Source organism: Canis aureus, chromosome 10 (assembly GCF_053574225.1).
Source record: "Canis aureus isolate CA01 chromosome 10, VMU_Caureus_v.1.0, whole genome shotgun sequence".
Lineage (NCBI taxonomy): Eukaryota > Metazoa > Chordata > Mammalia > Carnivora > Canidae > Canis > Canis aureus.
The window spans coordinates 36,013,946-36,037,122 of record NC_135620.1 but is presented as its reverse complement, the minus strand read 5'-3'; the positions used below and the strand labels follow the sequence as shown (position 1 = coordinate 36,037,122).

General features: G+C 42.2%; 2 long non-coding RNA genes across 11 annotated transcripts in view; one reads left to right on the top strand and one right to left on the bottom strand.

Annotated features, from left to right (window-relative positions):
* Nucleotides 1-23,177, top strand: part of LOC144322215 (uncharacterized) — a 178,786-nt gene that overhangs the window by 39,724 nt on the left and 115,885 nt on the right. For 8 of the 10 annotated variants that reach the window (XR_013387795.1, XR_013387798.1, XR_013387791.1 and 5 more), the window contains exon 3: nucleotides 8,334-8,513. This is a non-coding gene — a long non-coding RNA (uncharacterized LOC144322215). Of the gene's footprint in view, nucleotides 1-8,333; nucleotides 8,514-20,013; nucleotides 20,884-23,177 lie in introns of those variants that run through there. The other 2 variants (XR_013387788.1, XR_013387793.1) reach the window with 1 other exon arrangement.
* LOC144322216 (uncharacterized) lies at nucleotides 1,323-21,308 on the bottom strand. The gene is made up of 3 exons (XR_013387799.1): nucleotides 20,595-21,308; nucleotides 14,103-14,209; nucleotides 1,323-3,071 (listed from the first exon to the last, which is right to left on the bottom strand). It is a non-coding gene; the product is annotated as an uncharacterized LOC144322216 (long non-coding RNA).

Below are 23,177 nucleotides of genomic sequence, written 5' to 3'. Positions count from 1 at the left end.
TCCCTCATGTGACTTGATAGATCTCTTCTTGAGAATTGTCTTCATTTTAAGCCATTCTGTTCTTATAGACATTTGACCATTTACACAGGTTGATTGAAATGGTGCATGGTCTACTCTGTATCCTTTCTTTCCTCGATTGTGTCAGCTATCACATCGTGCAAATTAGGGCATTCCATTACAGAGGAAGGGTCTTGATCTTCTGGGAAGCGGTTGAAGAACTGAAATAAAGTCCATATTTACTCGATAGGAAATTCCTCTCATTCCCTCTTCCTCTCCCTCACTCTCTTTTTCCCCTGGGTGTGTCTGTGTTTTCATGTTTATGAAGAATGGCTGGATAGAAAGAGGAGTGGTGGTAGGTGGATGGGTGAGCAGACATATGTTTTTCAATCTCCACAATGTCTAGCGGTTCATATTGGGACCCCACTTTACAAATGACAAAACTTAGATGGAAGAGGATGATTAACTCGCCAAGGTCACATAACCTCCCAGTGGAAGAGCCAAGGTCAAAACCACACTAGTCTTACTCCTTAGTACAGTGGCTCCTTTTCCAAGAAGCAAAGTCCAAATCTCACAGAGGGTCCCATCTCCTGCCTCCTCTGGTGTGGTGGCTTGTTTGGAGAAGGTGTTAAGAAAATATGCACAAGACGGCTCTGAAGAAAAAGAGGGGAAAGCATGTTTTAAAAGATGCCCGTTGATGAGGAGTCCAGGGAATTGCGGAATCCAATACCTCGAGTGGAAAATCCAAAGCAATTACATCTGTGAGTGTTAAAAACGTGTTGTGTGCTTTCTTTCTCTGCCGAAGGAGAAGGCTGTTTACATTATGGGAGATTGTTCCACTCTGTCCCAAAGAGCTTGTTAAGGGTGACAGACAGGTTTGTTGCTCGAATGCGCACTCCAAATTAGATGAATGGAGGAATTATGAAGCAATCAAACGGCAAGGCTTTTAGCAGACCACAGTACATTGCCCTTTTTTGCTACCCCTAGGCCTGTTAGCATAAAAGAGGCTATAAAGATAAAGTGCACAATATTATTCAAGTCTGAGTTCAACAAACACGGGCAGCTGGCGCTTCATGGCAACTGTCCCCAGGATGGCTCAAAGCCGCTTTGCCTCCCCCACACTCGGAGGGAGCCGCACCTCTGCCGGCCTTGCCAGGATGGCATTGGGGCCCTTGCGTGGGTTAGAACGAGGAGAGACACTTGCCTCCCTCCCTCCCTGTCTTCACAGCCCTCGGGGGAAGGAGAGGCTGCGTGAGAAACTTCACAGGGCTTGGAGGACTGAGTGATGGGCAACTGTGCCTAAGTGTCTTCCATTAACTGGGGGGGGGAGGGGTTGTTGGGGGGCACACAATAGCTTCTCCCATTGGGAAACACTTGTTCCCATTATGCAGGGGGCTCTGCAATCGGGGAAGAGGTGAGGCTGTTAGACTCGAGAGGGAAGCTAGGGGTGGTTGGGCCAAACCTTTCATCGTAGAGTGAGATGCCACAGTGGCACTTGGCTTGTCTGAGGCTGCCCACACAGCCATGTGTGTGCTGTGCCCTCCAGAAACAATGGGCGCAGAGCGGGGGAGGATGATGTGCTTCTAGCTCTGTATCTTCTCCAGGGGGGTGTAAGCCAGAAGCCCAGTATGTAAAAGGGAAAGCTGCAAAGTCTCTCTGGCCCTGGAGGGAGTAGGTGTGGGGTGGGAGGTCCTGGAAGCCCGCCCTCCCGGCTTCTCTTTGCCCCTGTGGTCTTGGAAGACCAGGCTTGAGAAACCCCAGGGCTCTGGGGGGAAATTTCAACAGCAGCATATTTGATTTTTTTTCGTTTTCTGCCAATCCACTAAAAGTTATTATTTTTTTCCCTTGAATCCTCTCATTTTACCCAATTCAAACACATTAGTTACTATTAATGCTGTTTGACAGGGGCTGGTACCACATTTATGGCTGAGCAGCCCTTGCTGACTTCGATCTTGTTATCCTGACCCAACAGGTACAGGGATGGAGACTGTAAGAGGTTAGGTGACAGGAAGTGACAGATCTGGAGTCTGACACCAGATCTTTCTGATCCAGAACTCCCGCTCTTCTTTTAATCATGATACTCTTACTTCCAGCACAGAGGATTGGTCTGTAGTTTTGAAAGTTGTCTGCTCTGTGTCTTTAGATGTTTTTCCCCAGGAGGGGAAATGATGCGGTTAAGTCAGGATAAAGCCTAAGACCCTTTGCACTCTTACGTTTTGCTATTTGGTACAGTTTATGGTCTTAGCTAATGGTTCATTTGAGAAGAAGGGAGATTGTTCTCTTCAAATATGCATGTATGGTTTAGACATTGATATTCTGGAGGCCACGGCCCCTGACTTGGATTTTTTTGCATGATTATTCTTTTTTACAGATCATTTAGAGTATAAAACCATGTGGAGGATCTTCGGTTCTTTCATAATCTGTTCGCATCCTACTGTCCACCACCCCTCCACACCCAAGCCCTGGTGCTTTATAAATTTGGTCTGTGGCTTTTTGGGGTCTGTTTTAAGAGGACTTTTTAGAAACAATGGGCAAACACCTCTGTGTGGAGCAAGTCTTGCCCATGTAGGCATCCTACCACTTGGCAGTAGCACATCACACTGCTCACGATGGTGCCAGCCCAACTGCTAATGTCTGGATGGAAGGAGTGGGTGGTTCCTGACACCACACTGCCCCAGGACAAAGGGAATAATTCAATTCATCTTATGGATGTTTGGTCCACACGACTGCAAACTTTAGGAGTATGAGTGACATCTTTTTTTCTTTTCTTTTTCTTTTCTTTTCTTTTCTTTTCTTTTCTTTTCTTTTCTTTTCTTTTCTTTTCTTTTTTTCTTTTCTTTTCTTCTTTTCTTTTTGTAAAGTCCCCTCCCCACTCCATTGTCTTCATTTCATACATCTGAATTTAGAATAGGCTGTGGAACTTGCTAGGCCCGGTGGACACGTGGGAGTTGGTGCAGTTGAAGGCCTGGTAACTTCCCTGCCCCACCGTGGACAGAGGGGAGCAATGCTGATGACTGGCGAACTCTGCTGTATGCTCCCAAAAACCTGACTCATTCGTAAAGCTGTGATTTCTCCTGCAGAAAAACAACAACAACAACAACAACAAAAAACAAAAAACAAACCCAAATCCAACTGCTATTTTTAGAGACTTTTTTTTTTTTTTTTTTTTTAATGAAAGGGCTATGAAAGTAAACCTAGCCAGCCAGGAAGACTATCGGTGAGCCTTCCAAATCTGTCCACTAACGGAGGAATTTGAAAGCCCTACCACAAATTGCTTTTCACTTCAACCAGGATGCTTATTATGATCCCCTGGCTCCACTCTGCTCTCCTATTACTTACACATGAATTTAGTTACCCTGTATTTTAATTACATGTGGAGAGCCAGTTTTATGTTCTCTTCTCCGACTACTCATAAACTTCACAGAGATCCCCCAAAACCATATTGTTCTTAAAATAGCCTTTGCCTCCTATCCTTACAAGGATACCGAATGACACTCTCAACCCAGCCCTGGCTTCTATAAGTTCATTAGGATCCTGGAAGGCATGTTCTTCCAAACCACAGTGTAGGTTTAGTTAAGCTTGTCCCTGGTCATGGAGCTCTATGCTTCCAAAACACCAGCAGAGACACATGATTAACAACAGGCCCGAGCTGGATTTCAGTGGTATCCTTCGAACCCACATGTTACCAGTGTTTGAGTCAAAACCATGGGCGCCAGGGGTGGTGCTTATTTTGCTTGTTAGCCCTAATGAAAAAAACACAAGGATTTCATAGGTCTCTGTCCCCCCAGGTATCCGTGGCCCTCTGTTCTGTCATTATGTTGTGGTTTGCAACTCACACGATGTACCTTTTGTAATAGCATGGCAATTGTGATTTCAGCTGACTTGAAAGTCCAGTCACAATATTAAATGCCCCGTGGAACTTCATATTGAGAAACTGTGTAAAGAAAAGGCTCTACATTTTATAGCGAGGTTGTACCATTACCATTACCCATCTCCCCCCCTCTTTTTACTCAAGATTATTTGACCACAATGGGAAGCAATATAATAAAAATATAAATCAGTCTCTGGCCATGTAATAACTGTTTTAGTTTCCCCCCCAGTTCTCCTAAAAATACAGAAGAAAAATATCATCTCTCTAGCAGATTGTTGATAAATCAGACGCTAACAAGAATAGCCTGGGTGTGACATGGCTATAAAATCGGAGCCCTGAATGCTTTCCTTCCTGAAATTTCACTAATGTAACATAATTCACCAACACAATGTTGTTGTTGTTTTTTTAATTCACATAAACAGAGCAGCTCAAAAAGCTGTGTGAATAAAGGAGTAATATCACATTCCCATATTATTTTAGAAAGCAAGTATTATTGACTCAGCTGAGTGTCATTGGTGGGTGAGAGGCTGGAGTTCAGAACTCCGGGGTTCTGAAATGTTCCTCTGATCACTGTGACTCCCTGGTAGATGATAATGGTGTATATCTCAGACAACCTAGAGTCATAATGAAATAATTTTAAACCGGTAGAGATTCTTAGAATTTATCCTTCTGTCACTGCACACCTGGGCAGAAAGAGAAAAAGAGAAAAAGAAAGGACACCTGGATCCTTTTTCACCTTTGACTATCCTAAGGCCAGATCACTAGTGGGACTGGTTGGCAATTTCCTCTTTTCCACCCCCAAATCTGTGACTTTGACAACTCGTTTATTTTTGGGGTACGAGTTTGTGAATATTTTCAAATTCCTGGGTCTTTGACAGGACTTCTCACTGGTGAAACTTGGTTGAGAAAAAGGAATTCAGAACAAAAACAGATGTCTCAAAATTCATATGTTTGACAATAATTTTTCTTTAAAATAACAATAAAGGCCATAGCTCAATGTCAGGGAAGCTCGTATCAGTGGTTCTGATGAAAAACACTCGAGTATTTCTCTTACAGAGTATCGAGTGGTAGAATTGTTGATGACACCCAAAGATGAGTTGAGTTATGGCCCTTAGTTAAGTAACTGGTTATCTAGTTTTCTTTTTCTCTGAGATTTGTTGAAAAGTCTCAGTTAAATGAGCATGAAGGTTTCCAGGTATGCATGTGAGGTATGTGGAGATTGCCCACTGTTCAGAGAGTCAGCTGCAGGCTGGAGACCATATGTGCAGCAAAGCACAGTCTCCTGCAGTGTCCTTGGCTAGAAATTCTGGGTCAAGGCCTAGAGTTGTTTCAGAGGCTTTTCCTCTTGTGGTTGCTTGGTTTCTAATTTTGGTTTCTAATTGTACCAGCCACGTTACCACAAGACCACAGCTGGAAGGTGGCACTTGGAGAGAAGGAAAGAAGCCTGTCTGATATCTCCCCTTCCTGTTAGATGGATTCAGTGATGACATTAGATACAAACTGTAGATCTTTAACTTGCAAATGAATTTATATCCCATAATATCTAATTTTCCCTGATCCCCCCCCAATACTGCCCACCAACTCAAACACCCAAATTTCATGCCTGAGGAAATAATTTAAAGACCCCCAAATTAACTGCTCTAGTTAAAGCAAGTGATTTTTTCCCCGACTTTTTCCATGTTGCCAAAAAGAAAAGGGGTCAAGCTTGGTTCCTACTACAAAAGATGGGGAACTAGAAAGTACAGTTCATGTCATTTCTCAGGGCGTTGGTTTCCCCGTGCCTAGAGAGAAAGCTATAAAATAGGTGAGATCTCTTCTGGCACAAAGATTCTGTGGCTGGAGCCTGAGATAACAAAACTGAATTTGGGAAGAGAAACAAAAAGAATGCAAGCAGGAGGGATGACTGTATTGAAGTAAGAAATTTTAGGATGAGAATGAAGAGAGAGCTGGAAATTAAGCTCTGAGTTGAGCTTTTTCAATAGACAAAAAATCAGGAGAGGTAGGTTCAGTTCCTTGCCCCAGAAAATGGTGGGAAAAGTTAAAAACGTATGTAAGGAAAGAACTGAAGGTGTGGTACAAAAATAAAAATGAATTTCAAAATTGACCAATGGAGATTAGGAAAGAATATCTTTTGGATCCTAAATTGAAATATAGACAGAACGTCACTAGTGTGAAGACTTTTCAATGTCTTGGGATTTCTGTTTAAAAACACTGAAAGTTCACTGTGATGTATGGTCTAATTCAGATATATTGGAAGGACATTTCTCAGAGTTATCATTTGAATGATGTTGTGAAATGTTTGCTCCTTGAGAATAAACTGCTCAAGCTTTTTATAAAATGTATAAAAAGAGGTATGTGTGCATTCTTTTTCGTGCTGGCCAGCCTAAGGTTGAGGAACATTGAAAATATAGATGCCTCACATCCCTTCTGTCTCCAGTCTAGCCATATGCTATAGCAATGTGTACACTATGGAACCAATAAGTCAGAGAATAAAAGTAAAACAGAAATGAATATTACTCACACAGTGATCAATAGGGAGCTCAAACCCTCTAGTTAAATTGTGACAAAATCACAATTGTCTTAACTCATAAGATATTAGTTGCCTAAATCAAAGGACATTTTTTTCTTTCCTGCTCTCTAAATGTCTGACTTAATTTTGTGATTCATGCTTGGGATAGGTTGCAGGTGCAACATCGCAAACCTCACCTCATGCTACACATCTTATTCTGACAGTTTTGTGTGAATGAAGATGTTGGTCATCTGTCATGTGTGATCTCTATACTCTGGGCTTTACTTATGCTCATTTCTTTACTATTTGCAAACATTTGTTAGGTAGGTATTCTTTCTGTTTTGTTGACAAAGAAACTGAGGCTCCTAGAGTCAATGTAACTTGTTCAAGAATATTTGGTCTAGGGCAGCCCCAGTGGCCCAACAGTTTAGCGCTGCCTTTGGCCCAGGGTATGATCCTGGACACCCGGGATCGAGTCCCATGTCGGAATCCCTGCATGGAGCCTGCTTCTCCTTCTGCCTGTGTCTGTCTCTCTTCTCTCTCTCTGTGTGTCTGTCATGAATAAATAAATAAAATCTTTTTTAAAAAAAGAATATTTGGTCTACTAGGGCTCTGATCAAAATGGACACGATTCCAAAATATTTAGACTTAATTCAGGCAAGACTGCATCTGAGAGCAACCATTTTCAAAGTATTAAGGACATTTCCAAACAAAACATGAACTTGTCCCTGAAGCCATTTTTTGAAAGCTATTTATCACTGAGCACCCCAAAAACATTTTCTTCTATAAAAATAATTTCTCCCATGAACTCACATCAACAAAACCCTATGAATAAGACTGTATTCTTGTAGAAAAATGCTCCAAAATGTTTGAATCCATCAATATGCCACATGTGGCTGGAAAAAGTATTTAGAAGAACAAACCATTAAAAGTCATAATAATGACTTTCCTAACCTGTGTTTAAGATCAGCAATATCACCACTACAGCAAAACCTCTTTTAAGACTGTGCTGCTGGTATAATCGGAAGAATAGTTTTCAACTTCTGTGTATTTTCTTTTTGGAGTCGGGAGCAAGGTATTAAAAGTACCATGCCTGTAAATTATACTTGACTGTCGAGGTTCTGGACCACAAAGCTGACAAGAAGGGAGCCCAGGAAATAATAGATTGAGAGGTGCTGAAACATGAGTCATCTTCAAAGGCATTCTGTTGTATGTTAGGAGGCCCTGCCTTTACTGAGAGAGCTCCTCTGGTTGCTGATCAACTCGTGGAAAGGAGGAAACGTACAGAGGCTCTCTCTCTGGCTGCACCACTGACTTAGAACCAGAAGCAGTTGTAGCTGGGAGGAATTCGGCCAGCCAGCTCCTTCATTTTAGAGACCAGCCCTGGAGAGGTAGAAGAGCTCTCCCAAAGCAGTGCAGTCAGTGAATAGCGGAACTGGGCCTAGAAGCCAGAACTAATGGAGGCTCCGCTTGGTGTTCACGTAGATGAGCATGGTGGTAAAAATCCAAAAGGGAGGAAGCTTGGGGAGGGAGTGTGAGTAGTTTGTGATTTGAAGGCCGATATGAACTAGATGTGACTGAACTAACACTTATAACAAGTTCCAGTGCTGCTAAATTAGAAGGTGCTACGTCATTAACCTTGCAAACAGAAACTTATAAGCATTGACTAGACTTGACATTAAGCCAGTCACGTCTTTCCATTTCCCAGCATCCCAGGAAAATACACAGGCATGCACACATGCGCACATAGTACCACGTCTCTGTGAAAACAGGAGATGGAGACTTATTACAGGAAGTGTTGATGGTAAGATTGCCTAATAAAGCCTGTGTTTTTGTAAATAAAAAATAGTTTGGTATAATCACTCATTTTGCAGAAAAAGTAATCTTAGATGATTCATAAATAAGAGGCTTTGCTTACAAATTAGAACTCTGTCACAGGTTAATTGTCTCTTGCAGCTTGAAAAGACCAGCTCTCTATTTTCTCAGAAGGCAGTGTGGAAGACAATGCTCCTTCCTGATGCTCACAATGAACCTCCCTTCCTGGGCACAGGGGAAGATCAATCAGTTCTCTAGTTTCTGAAGCCAGTCTTGACCATCACAGGACTCATCTTGGACAATACAGTGAAAGGGGAAATGGTATGTGTCACTTTGGGCCACTGAAGAACCAGTGTGTTTCTGTTCTTCCCTCTCTCTGCTGCACAGATCTATAGCTGCTTCATTAGTCCAAGACCCATCCAACTGATATGACGCAGAGCAGAACATCAGTCAGCCCGGGAGGAACATAGAGTGTGAGAGGAGAATAATGCTTTCTGGTTTTAAACCATACTGATTTGGGGGTTGTTACCACAGTACAAGTTAGGCGATCCTGACTAGTGGAGCCCTGTTGATGGTCTCACACATTTCAGTAAGAATGACATGTTTCTGTAGATGTCCAAGGACTAAGTTGGCACACATCTGTTGAAAAATGGGGAGCTGTCAAGAGTTGCTTTTCTCACTGTGACCAAAAAAAATTGTATAATTATAATATATTCTTGAATGTGAGTGGTGCCTTAATTATTTAAAAAGATTTTATTTGGGGGGATCCCTGGGTGGCTTAGCAGTTTAGCATCTGCCTATGGCCCAGGGCGTGATCCTGGAGTCCCAGGATTGAGTCTCGTGTTGGGTTCCCTGCATGGAGCCTGCTTCTCCCTCTGCTTGTGTCTCTGCCTCTCTCTCTGTGTCTCTCATGAAATAAATAAAATCTTTAAAAAAATAAAATTAAAAAAAGATTTTATTTTTAAGTAATGTCTATACTGAATAGGGGTGAGGGAGTCAAACTCACAACCCCGAGATCAAAAGTGGCATGCTCCACTGACTGAGCTGGACAGACAATCCTGGTGCTTTATTTATTTTTTTAAAAAAGATTTTATTTATTTATTCATGACATGATACCACTGTATCATTGTTTTTATTCAGATGAAGAATCTTATAGAGTTTAAATGTACTCATGACTGAGATGGTGCATGAGATCTGTGTTCCATTCATTATAATATTCTGCTTCTAGTCTTCAAATAGGATGAGAAATTTTTGTCAGTTAATTCTCTCTGTGGGGTTGTGGAGGTGTGGAGGAGGAAGCCAAGAGCAAATACATTGTACCTTAGGAAGGTGACTAAATTTTATATAATCATATCTGCTTGGTGCCCATCATGGTGATTAGCATATGGTAGGACTCATAAATACGGCTATGGTTTCACTTTTAATGGGAACCATATCTCTCTGTCCCCATTTCCACATTATTCCCTAACTTGTGCCCTGCATTCAAAAAATATGCTTAAATTCCTTGTAGAGTGGACAGAGGCTGGTATCCCACAATTAAAATAAGTATTGCCTGTGCTATGGTCTGAATATTTGTGTTCCCCCTAAATTCATATATTGAAATCCTAATATCAGGGTATTAGTAGTAGGAGGTGGGGCCATTTGGAAGCCGTTGATGAATGAGAATAATACCCTTATTAAAGAGGCCTGAGAGAGCTCCCTTGCCCTTCTACTATGTGAGGATGCAATGGAAAGTCTGCAACCGAGGGGCTCTTGCCTAACAATGCTGGCACCCTGACCTTGAACTTCTAGCCTTCAGAACCTTGAGAAATAAATCTCTGCTGTTTATAAGTTACCTAGCGTGTGGTATTTTGTTATAGCAGCCTGAACAGATTATGATGCCCTGATTAACACAAACATCTAAATTTTACACTACTGTGTAAATGATAGCTATGCTAGGCAGTCTCTAAGATGGCCACCAATGGTTTTGCCTCCTGGTATTTACACTTTTGTGTAATCCCCAGCCCTAGAATGTGAGCTGCACTTGTTGACTTGATTCTAACACTTAGAATGTGGCAGAAGTGATGGTATGTCATTTTCAAGGTTATCAAATGACCATGGCTTCTGTCTTGGATAGTCTCTGGCTCTCCCTTTTTGAACCACCAGCTGCTATGTCATGAGGACACTCAGCCTAGGCAGAGGTCCACAGAGCAAGAAGTGAAGCCTGGAAACAGCCAAATGAGTGAGTTTGGAAGCAGATTCTTCAGTCTCCATTGAGTTTGATGTGACTGTGGCCGTAGCCAAGAGCTTGACTGCAATCTCATGAGACACCCTGAGCCAGAGGCACTCAGCTAAGCTGATGCCCAGATTCTAGATCTACAGAAATTATGAGACTCTAAGTATTTGTTGTTTTGAGCCATTAATTTTTGGGGTAATTTGTTATGCTACAATTGATAACTAATATAAAACTAAAACTTTTAAAAAAGATTTTATTATTTTTTATTTGAGAGAGACAGAGAGAGGGAGCAAGCAGGGGAAGAGCAGAAGGAAAAGCACAAGCAGACTCTGTGCTGATCATCATTGAGGGGCTCAATCCCGCAACCCTGAGATCATGACCTGAGCCAAAATTAAGAGTTGAATGCTTAACCGACTGAGCCACCCAGGTGCCCCAAAATGAACACCTTTTTTGAGGGCAGATTTTAATGGGCAAAGGCCTCAGTCAGGATAGAGCAAGCTCCAGAGAGAGGTCACCTATGAGGGGCAGAGGTGCATAGGGCAATATTTGCCTATCTCACCTTCATCAGACATTTTTTTCATCTTAATTTTCAGGACATGTAAATATAAGAGTTATACTTAAATGCACACACAGTGAGAGCTGAACTAACCTAGTCCAGTCCTTGCACTTGACAAAATAGAAAACCAAGATCTGAAGAGGATGTGTTAATGCATTCCATGTCACAAAACAACCCAGTCATAAGGTTTGGATTGAAACCCAGGCTTGCCAATACTTCCTCCAGTGCTTTAAGTTGTGCCATGCTACTTCCTTCTTCACAGTTTAAAAAAAAAGGAAAGAAGATTAGCATTAACCATTGCAATTCTATAAAGTATTTTTAAAAAGATTTTATTTATTTTATTTGAGAGAGAGAGAGCATGAGCAGTGGAGAGCAGCAGAGTTAGAGGGAGAAAGAGTTCCAAGCAGACTCTGCCCTGAGCATGGAGCCAAACACAGAGCTCAGTCCCAGGACCCTTAGATCATGACCTGAGCTGGAACCAAAAGTTGTCCACTCAACTGACTGCACCAACCAGGCACCCCAATGCTACAAAGTATTCTTGGAAGCTGACCATGTTTCTCATTTTAATAAACATCAAAAACTGACTTTCAGGACATTTTCCATAGTTTGTATAGGGCAGAGTCAGTCATTCATCCAACAAATATTTATTGAGCACCTACTATGTACCAGGCACTGTGCTAGTCACTAGGGTTGTTATGATGGTGAAGGCATTAGTCGGAGATACTAAAAGAAATAGCACATGTTTCTTGCCTCTTTTGTCATGGTGTTTTCTTCTGCTATCATCAATAAATACATTTGTTCCCATAGACAGGAACCATTTAAAAGCTCAATTATTCAATCTCAATATCGATCCAAAGCTTTTAATGCTCCTTTAGAGAGCTGATTGCAGTTTCAGACTCATGTGGGCAAGGAGGGCTTTTCACAGTGGTTCCAGACAAGGCAATGTCTCCGTTGCCAGGGACTCCTCCCTGAAATGGAAGAATGTCCTGGGCTACTGGGCCCCAGACAACTAGGGATAAAAATCCTCTCTGCATAACAGTTATGGCTTTGCTTGGATTATTGGGCACCAACTAAATTCTTAAAAAGGTAAAGGAAAGTGAGATATTTTCTGAGACATTTTGTGAGCCACATGTGTTGGCAGTGAAACAGCATGAATTTTTGGAGTTCCAGATCCTAGAAAGAAAGTTGGTTTGATGTTTTCTAGTTAAGTAACATTGGACAAGACACTTAATGGTAAGCCTGCCATTATTCATGTGCAAAATAATGAGGATAATAATAATTGTACCACTTGACTGTGGGAAGTGCTTTGTAAGCTAAGAAACAGTCTCCAACAGTTCCCTTATTCCCTAAATATAATATCTCTGAAAGCAGAGATGGGCAATCAAACTTTTTAATCTTACATAGTCTCAAAGGCTGTGCCTAATACTTGGTAGATGCTCACCAATTGCTGAAAAGCTACTACCTAATAATAGTCATAATCTCTGAGTGCATACCAGGTGCCTAACAATGTCCTAAATACTTCCCTCAGGGGGCAGCTCTGGTGGCGCAGCGGTTTAGCGCCGCCTGCAGCCCCGGGTGTGATCCTGGAGACCCGGGATTGAGTCCCACGATGGGCTCCCTGCATGGAGCCTGCTTCTCCCTCTGCTGTGCCTCTGCCTCTTTCTCTCCCTGTGTTTCTCATGAATAAATAAATAAAATCTTTAAAAAAAATAAATACTTCCCTCATATTGAATTTTGATTCCTGACAATGACTTCCTAGGTGAATATTATTATCCTATTATACAGGTGAGAAAATCGAGGCACAGGGTAATCGAATAGTTTTAACAGTCACATAGTCAGTAGCAGAGCTGTCATTTAAACCCAAACAGTCTGGCTTGCTGCCAAGGTGGGTATCGATACACTGTTCCTCATTAGGAAAAAATACAAGCAGAAAGAAAAGAATTAGTTCCTTTACACTGAATTAATGAGTTCTTCTTTTAAATAGGTTTTTATCCAATATCCCCCCCAAAAGACAAACCAAAAAACTCACCAAAAGACCCAAAACACAAAAAACAAAAGCAGCATCCAATCCCAACAAACAGAAAAGTCCCAAATCATATCAATCCAGATAAAATCATATTGAATTCTCCTCAGTTTGGTCTTTTTTTCTGGTTAGATGAGCCCTTAAAAATTGTTTATTTAGGATGCTGAGGCAAAGCTGAGGTTCTTTCACCTGGGAAACTATCTGAAAAGCACGAAGAAGCAGGCTGTAAGTTGGTAGCTGTGCTTGAAAAATGATTTATGCAAACCAGTAATTCTTGGTTGATTGTCTAGACTGTAGCCTATCTGCCTATCTTCTGTCCCAGTGAGCATATAGTGACAGGACATGAAAAAATTAAAACCTTGGAAAGACCTCCCAGATAGGCAAATAGCAGAGTACCCTCAACAAATCCTAAAGGGAGGGAGAGGGGAGATGAAGAAACAAGTATTTCTTAAAAGCAACCTAGGCAAGATCTATACAGTTAGTTCATCTTCATCCCAGTGAGTCAGAAGATGCTAAACACATCTTGCAGATAAGGAAGCTGAGGCACAACGAGGTAAGGTAATGGCCACCTCAAGGTGCTCTGGCTGCGATTCAAAATCAGGATTCCCCCACTTACCCTGAAACCCACGGCCTCTATGTCCTGCTGCTAGTATATTCTACTGCTGCTGCCGGTAGGCAGCCTTGACTGGCTGTTTTCACTAACCTGCACTTAGTTCTAAGAAGCCACTGGTGTGCCAGAGACTACTACAAGATGACCAAGAAAACATTGCTATTATGTGGAGGGGAGGAGAGAAGAACAAAAGAGCGGAAAGAAAGAAGGAAAGCCCAATGGAAATCACAAAAGAGGGCCAGTCAGAGAAAAGCCTTTAAGCTTTTGACAAAGTGGAGAAAGAAGAAAACAGTACTCCTAAGGCGTGAATTTTCCAGAGGATAAGTTTCTAATTCTAATAATCCTATTAAAAAGTAGACGAAAGCTCCAGGGAACCCTAGCTATCCTTTTTTTCAAAGATGGCTACTTGCTTTCTGCCTTTTGTTATTCCCACCCACTCCCTCAGGGTCACTGGTTTGGGACCTTTCTGCATTCTCTGAACTATGAATTAGTCTTTGACTTCTTACCTCATTCTTTAAGAAGTAGTCTTGCCAAGATCAAATTGCCCAAGATGTTTAGGTCAGCGGTCACCGACTGAATGCTGATCCACAGATGGAACACGGACCATGATGAGCTTGTCAGTGTGTTGGGTTGTAGCGAGAAAAACGAATAACCTGGTGAGCTTTTCATAGCACTAAACATCCAATACTGACATCGTTTAGTCTGAGATTATGTTGTTCGTTTGATGTTTCAGTGTTTCTTGTTTTATGAAATTTTGAAATGATGGTGAAAGCAGTTGATTCCCCTTACATACTTAAAAAAAAGTCTAAATGGCCTGTGAAGTCCTTTCTCAGTCAATTTTAGGCACCAATTTGAGACACATGCCTAGTCCATTGGAAAGAATCTGGTATGGGCCTTGATTTAGACTCTGAGGACTGTTGGTGGGGGAGTTGTTGCTATATCTGATAGAAGAGTCCATAGCTTGTTTTAAAGAATAAATTAAAAAAAAAAAGAATCAATTAGAATATATACATTGAGTTCCAACTGTAGCATCTGGTATATGCTTGGTATTAAAATAAGTATTTAAGAGGTCTTCTTTTTCTCCCTCAACCTTCCTTTCTTTGAGACAGTTCTGTGATTTGCATGACTTTTGACCTTCTTGGCCCTGGCCTGCTAAATGCCAGTAGTAATCCCAAGTTCCTCTTTTTAAAAAATTATGATTAAAGTATACTTAATATGCAATGTTATATTAGTTTCAGGTGCCCAACATAATGATTTAACATTTCTATACATTTCGTAATGCTCACCACTATAAGTATAGTTGCCACCTGTCACCACACAAAGTTGTTAAATAATATTGATTATATTTCCTACGCTGTGCTTTTTTCTCTCTCTTTTTTTAAAGATTTTTAAAATTTATTTGAGAGACAGAGAGTGCACAGTAGGGGGTAGGAGCAGAGGGGGAGGGAGGAGGAGACTTCCCACTCAGCAAGGAGCCCAATGTGATGCAGCTCTATCCCAGGACCCTGATGAGATCATGACCTGAGTCAAAGGCAGCTGCTTAATGGGCTAAGCCACCCAGGCACCCCCTATGCTGTACTTTTCATTTTCCTGACTTATTTATCCTAAAATTGGAAGTTTGTATCTCTTAGTCCTCTTCGTTTATTTTACTCAGTCCCTTATCCTACTGTCCTCTGGAAACTGCTAGTTTGTTCTCTGTATTTATGAGTCTGTTTCTGTTTCTTGTTTGCTCATTTTTTTTTTTGATTCCACATATAAGTGAAATCATGTAGCATTTGTCTTTCTTTGCCTGACTTATTTCACTTACTGTAATATCTTCTAGGCCCATCCATGTTGTCCCAAATGTCAAATCTCATTCTCCCTCATGGCCAAGTAATATTCCATTGTGTACACACACACACACACACACACACACCACATATATATACACATACTTACACATACACATATATATGTATATATGTGTATATGGTATGTGTATATTATTATCTAAATTAAACCACATACCACATATATACACTATATATACATATATAAATATATATATACACATACATATGTAGTATGTACACACAGACACAGACAAACTGGAATATTACTCCAACATAAAAGAGAATGAGATCTTGCTATTCATGATAACATATAACATATTTACCACAGATAATATGTGTATAGTATATATAGTGTATATACGGTATGCATATATTATTACTATATATACACTATATATACATATATACACATATATATGTGATACACACACAATGGAATTTTTTTTTTAAGATTTTATTTATTCATAAACAGAGAGACAGAGAGAGAGAGAGAGGCAGAGGGAGAAGCAGGCTCCACGCAGGGAGCCCGACATGGGACTTGATCCTGGGTCTCCAGGATCACACCCCGGGCTGCAAGCAGCACCAAACCGCTGTGCCACCGGGGCTGCCCCACACAATGGAATATTACTCAGCCATAAAAAGAGTGAGATCTTGCTATTCACAACAGCATGGACGGACCTAGAGGATATTACACTGAGTGAAATAAGTCAGACCAAGAAAGACAAATACCTTGGTCTAGCTGTCTATACAAACATATACATACATACATATATATAAACCACATCTTTTCTATCCTTTCATTTATTGATGGATACTTAGGTTGCTTTCATATCTTGGCTATTATAAATAATGAATACAGGGGTTCATATATCTTTTCAAATTAATGTTTTCATTTTCTTTGGGTAAATACCCAGAAACGGATCACTATAGTATTTCCATTTTTAATTTTTTGAGGAAACTCCATATTGTTTTCCACAGTGGTTGTAGCAATTTACATTTCTACCAACAGTGCACTAAAATTCTTCTTTTCCACATCCTCAGAAACACTTGTTATTTCTTTTTGATACAAGCCACTTTTATATATGTGAGGTGTTATAGCATTGTGTTTTGGATGTGCATTTCCCTGGTGGTTAGTGATGTTGAACATCTTTTCATGTGTCTATTGGCCGTCTGCATGTTTTCTTTGAAAAATACATCTATTCAGGGTATTTGCCCAATTTTTAAATTGGATTATTTGGGTTTTTTTGTTTGTTTGTTTCTTTGGCATTGAGTTGTAGAAGTTCTTTATATATTTTGGATATTAACATTTGTTGGATATATCATTTGCAAATATCTTCTCCCATTTATTAAGTTGCCTTTTTGTTTTGTTGATGATTTCCCTTGCTTTGCAGAAGCTTTTTATTTTGATGTGGTCTCAAAAGTTTATTTTTGTTTTTGTTTTCCTTGCCTCAGGTGACATATCCATAAATATGTTGCTAAGGCCAATGTCCAAGATATTACTGCCTGTTTTCTTCTGTTTTTTTTTTTTTTTGTTTTTAAAGATTTTATTTGTTTATTTGAAAGTGAGAGAGCATGAGTGTGGGTAGAGGCAGAAGGAGAGGGAGAAGCAGATTCCCCACTGAGCAGGGAACCCAACAGAGGGCTCTATCTCAGGCCCCTGGGATCATGACCTGAGCTAAAGGCAGATGTTTAACCAACTGAGCTATCCAGGTGCCACTCTTCTAGGACTTTTATGATTTCATGTCTCACATTTTGGTCTTTAATCCATTTGGGTTTATTTTTGTGTGTGGTGTACATTGTGTATTTTTATGGTCCAGTTTAATTCTTTTGCATGGAGCTGTCCAGTTTTCCCAGCACCATTTATTGAAGAGACTGTTTCTTCCTCACTGTATATTCTTGCCTCCTTTATCGCAGATGAATGGGCCATATAAGTGTGGGTTTATTTCTGGGCTCTCTATCCTGTTCCATCGATCTCCAGTTCATTTTTTTTAAAAGATTTTATTTATTTATTCATGAAAGACACACACAGAGAAGCAGAGACACAGGTAGAAGGAGAAGCAGGGTCCATGCAGGGAGCCTGATGAGGGACTCGATCCTGGGACTCCAGGACCATGCCCTGGGCCGAAGGCAGGCACTAAACCGCTGAGCCATCCAGGGATCCCCAGTTGTTGTTTTTTTTAAGATTTTATTTATTTATTTATGAGAGACAGACAGAGAGAGAGAGAGAGAGAGAGGCAGAGACACAAGCAGAGGGAGAAGCAGGCTCCATGCAGGGAACCGGACTTGGGATTCGGTCCAGGACTCCAGGATCACACCCTGGGCTGAAGGCGGCGCTAACCCGCTGGGCTCACCTGGGCTGCCCTCAAGTTCAGTTTTGATGACTAAAAGACCTCTCTACTTTTATCAATCTCTCCATCTGAACAAGAATTACTTAAGACTCAGGTGGGATTCTCTGAAGCATCTTATGATGACCTATCACTATTCCCCACTCCTACCACAGATACATAAACGCATATAGAGGCAAATGATGTTGCCTAGTTTGGGTCATCAAAATGTTTTATACAGTACTATACTTTAACTAGGTAATACTCATAATATCCTTAAAATAAAAATGAACATGTGAATCAGGCAGTGCCATTTTCTGATAAAATGTTTAGAAATGAGTCTAAGCTCTGTTGCCTTTTAATTGATCTTTCCTTTAGGAGTTGCTTCTACTTTGAGTCCTACCTTGACAGAACCATTTCCTCTCTTCTGCCCTACAGAGTCATATCTGTATTGGAATGTGCCAAGTCTGTGTAATAACTGGCACAATGTCTGGCACAATGTCTGGCACAATGTCTGGCACACTGTAGTTGTTCAGTAGATGTTATTGGATGACTAGATGAATGACTACTGCTCAATATCAAATATATTCTACTGGGGAACGTACAAAGGATGCCCAAGTAAACGCAAGAGCAAAAAGAGTTCAGATTCATTCATGTATCATTCATCCAGACATCCCCACACTCATCTCCAATACCAAGAAAGATTTATCTCTTCTCTACACAGTTCTCTAGTGAATGTTGTACCTTTGCCTTTTTGTTTGATCTTACTTTCCCTTCATATACTCAAACTGATTCTAATTGAACCAGTTTTGCCTGTGTGTGGGATTTTGTTGGGAGAAGAAAGCATATATTAATTTCCTTTTCCTTGAGTCCTACAGAGCTGATTCTTTTTCTTCCTCAGAATGAATCCTTTTCACCTGTTTTCTTTTTTGGGTTGATGGCAGTACGTGAGCATTAAGGAGGAATAATTTCTGAGGGCCTGAAACTTTCTCTTCCTTCCATTCCAAAGCCCGCACACATGTTCGTGATTTTTGTTCAAAGGTCTTAGACCATGTAGGAGTACGTGAAATGGCACATAGTTTGATGCCGTCAAGAGTCCAGCTGCATGGTAGCTCAGCAATCTGGGTAGGAAGGGAATCTATAGTTGTTGTGCTGGGTGCTGTGCTAGATACCTTAAAGTAATTATTCCATTTTCTCTCCAAAGAACGTTGGGGTATTATTATGGTAAAAGTAGGAAAAAGGAAGCCAAAGACTAGCCTCTGTTGAATACACCACAATTAGCCCTTGCTGTCAAGCATCTTTCTAAATGCTTTTATATAACTTCACAAGTCTTGGAGGCAATTTTATGATTTTCATTTTACAGATGTGGAAATGGAAACTCAGTGTGTTAAATCTTTCTCGTGAAGATCCTCAGTGAGAAACAGAGAAGGCCAGAGTTTGAACGGCATGTGCTGGCTTAGATACTTATACTGTGTTTTGTGTATTTATGCCTTGTTCATTTTTCAAGGAATACATTTGCACATGTTGCTGTTTGCTTCTCATTAAATGGTGTCCTTGTATTTATCTGTGTACATTTATATACCTTTACACTAGATTTACTGTCCTCTTTGGCCAATAAGTACTTTCTGTGCTTTGCTATATACTTGAAACTGATTTACTGAAGTCCCAGCTTCTTGGTATAAACCTAAAAGTGATTTTTTTTTTCCCGTTTTCCAATGGTTTTGTGTTGAAAATCCCCTTTCCCCATGGGTGTTAGGTCCTGAGCACCATCTTGGACAGATCCTATTAGTTTCAGCCACTTTCATCATTAGCAAAAATCTCATTCTGATACCTGAGGCTCAGGTCTGTAAACTGGTAAACTTCAGTCTCAAACTTGTTTCGAAACTGTTACTCTCCTGTCCCCCCAGAACAGATGAAGCCCACTTATAGTGAAGTGGATGAAGTTGTAGCAGGAATGGCAGGAGATGGAGGGACACCGAGGTTGCTCTTTATATACCCCTTGCTCCCATCATGGTGATCAAACATCTCAGTTTTGGGAGTATTTCCAGCTTGTACCTGTTGTTCTAGGGTAGTAAATAGCAACTTACTTAATTCTCAGATTTGTCTTGGCTTGCATAACAAATTATAAGATCACCCTACCTATCCCTCTTCTCTGTCCTGCCCATCTATTGTCAGAGTGGGGAGGTGGGAGGGGAAGGCAGACATCTCTCTGGTGAGACCTGTAGATTGTGGCACCCATCAATGATTTCTCTGTGTTGCAGATATCCAAATGTTCCTGCTCTGGTGGGTTGAGCTCTTTAGAGGACCTTCAGAAGCTTTCCAGCTGTGATTCCAGCTTCTCTTCCTCCCACATCATATCAGATTTTGCCCCCAACAATGCACTGCCTAACAGCTTCCTGCAAGGGATCCTTCTCCCATGAGGAAGAAGCACTGTACAACCCTTTTGCAATGAAAAGGGAGGAACTAATCTGTGCTCATCAATGCTGCCCTCCCCCAGATGCCACTTCCTCTCCCCTCTCAGTTTTCTTTTCATAGGGACTGTAGTAGAAGGAGAAAGAGGTATTGTCTGTAGAGCTGGCTCTGCTCTGGTGCTTCTCAGTAAGTCATGAGGAAGTAAATGGCCCATAATTCCTAGAATGTATGGAATTTTACTCCCAGGTGCTCAGCAATCTCAGGGCAATAGGTAAAGCCCTACTTGACATCACACGCACATACAGATAATAAGTACCACCCTCCACGGATATGGCAGCATCAGCCATACTGACAACACCCGCCATACAGTCACAGCCAAGTTCAACAGGAACTAGTACCCTTGCCAGTTCCAGTTTTGCTTTTGACTCACCTTTTAACATTTGTCCCCTTCTGTTCAAAGGTTTTTTTGTTACAGTTTAGAACTGGAGGGGGCTCCTTCCTTCTTAATTATCTTGTCAACAGAAAGACATTTTCTCTCCTTGACAAGCCACTTCAACCAGTCAACAATATTTCTCCAGAAACCAGAAAAAAAAAAAAAAAAAAAAAAAAAGAGTAGATCAAAGAACTCCCGATTCTTAAATACCATCCGTCAACACGGCCAACTTTCCTCCTTCTCTGATTTCTCTAAAACCAGATTAAAAATTCCTCAGAGGGCTGGAGCCATGTCTTATCTGTCCTTGCATGGCTGGTAGCTAACACAACGTCTGACGCCTTGCGTTTGTTCAGAAATAATTTGCTCCCTGATTACATTTGCATTTGCGCCGTTCTCGGTGCCGGGCACGATGGGGATGTGAGTGCCGAGCCGTTTTATTAGCGTTGGAATACCGGGGCGTTTCTTTGCCTCGTTTTCCAGGTTGCTTGAAGAAAGAAAGAGTTCATTTAGAGAACGTGCCATTCAGTTAGAACCACGTTTCTCAAAACTTTGCTTTCTTTGCACCAGTGCCAGAACGTTATCGCGGGACGCGACCCGAATAGGGCTCAGAAAACCACCTTCACGCCTCAGGCCCCGTTGGGGCCCCGTTGGGGCCCCGCCCCCCGCCCCGGGACGCCCGCGCGGCCGTCGGGGCAGCCCTGGGACCGCCTCTCTGCGCTAACCTCTCTGCGCTAACCTCTCTGCGCATGCTCCGGCCCTGACCGCCCCGCCCCGCCCCGCCCCCGCCCTGCGGGGCTCCCAGGTGGGGTCACGCGGTCAGGAGTCAGGCTCCGGGCCCGGCTCGACTCATAAACGTGGAAATAACAAAATGTGTTCCCCGAAGCTTTGCGGCATTGTCAGGAAATGGGCTGCTCGCATGCTGCACTTCCCCGGATCTGGAAATTCTGCCGAGCTTGGGTTGACTCCAGAAAAAAAAGTGTGAAAGTGCTGGGGGAAGAGCGGAGAGGCGGGAGCGCGGCCTGGGCAGCCCGCGGCGGCCAAGAGCGCTTTGCGGAGGCTCGGGGCTTTGCAGAGACTTTGGTTCCCACATTTTCCACGTCTCCGAAGTTTGCGTGGCACCCTTGGGGGGAGTGGCCCGGGAGTTAGGGCTGCCGGCGGCCGCGAGAAAGCAAGGCGCGGAGAAGTCTAACCTCGGAGCTCCTCCCGGGCCGCCGGCCTAGGCCCCGCCGACGTGTCTGGAGGACGTGAGGGGTGCAGGTGGCTTCAGGAATGATTCACGTGCCACAGGTGGACGCCGAGCTCCCTGGTACCCCGAGCTGTGCCCATGATCTCGGGGGCACGCACCGAGGACCTCAGCACCGCTCTCCCTTGCCTTGTGTTCCCCAAACAACACCTTTCTGGTTCTTCTGAACTCCGGGAGGAATGTTCGGGTGTTTGAAAGCGTCTACGTGGAATTTCTAGGCCCTACAGGGAAGCTGTCCTACTAGGGGCGCGCAGTTTGGGTTGGAGGGACCTAAAGTTCGAAGTTTTCCCCTTCTTGGTGGCTTTCTCTTCTGTGTTCCTGGACCTCAGGGAGTCGTGAGATCCAGAGGGCAGGGGTGTGAGAGCAGTGGCCCCGAGGCATGGTGGCCTCTGGTCCTTGCCTCAAGTTAGGCCCTAAGATGGTGAGGTACAGTGGCTGACCAGCCTCCTGGAAGAAGCACAGCCCATTCTGGGTGGTTGGCATTGCTGCTTCTCAGGAACCGCCTCGGGAGACTAGACAGGAATTTGATCACCAGTCAAACTAAAAGATACGACAGGGCTTTATGCTTATTTTAGGCGTATGTCATTATTGTTTTCCCCAGGATGCAGTTTGGGGAGGTTTTGGGGGGAGGGGTTCTCACCCTCCTGTCTTCAGAGGCTTCCACTGTGAGAGGCTCTCAACCTATGATACTTGTATTCAAATCCTGGTTCCCATGCTGTGTGATCTCGGGCAAGTTACTTAACCTTTCTGAGTTTCTGCTTCCTCAGCTGGAAAGTGGGGATGATAACAGAACTTAAGTCACAGGTTTGCTGTGAGATTTTATGGAATTAGCACAGGTAAAGCTCTTAAAATAGTGCATATGTGCCAGCTAAGATCCTTATCATTTTGCTTAAGCACCATTGATCACATAATTTGACACAGAGGCCAAAGCAGGTATTTTTCAAAAGTGGTACTTTCTAATAGAGTCCTGTCTGGAAGCTGGGGAAAGAACTAGAAATCTCAAGGTTTTCTTAGAAAGAAGAGGCTCCTGTAAAAATTCTGATTTCAGTCTTGGTTACCGTCACCAGTACTTTTTGAACCGATCTTGCCTTTAATTCCCCAAGTTCTTTGAAGAGCACACTGTACTAGTTCTCCGTACAAATTTTAGGGCATTTTGCATCTGTTGGTTAATGTTTTTGAAGTCTCTAAGCGAAAGGCTCTCAATGTCTTTTCAAGCACACACCTCTGCATGCTTCTGCTTTGAGCACCAGTTATGAAACTGAAGCTGGGATTAAAGTGCAAAATGTCAGCAAATGGTCTGGAGTCTTCTGGAGTACATTTTTGCACCGTAAGCACTT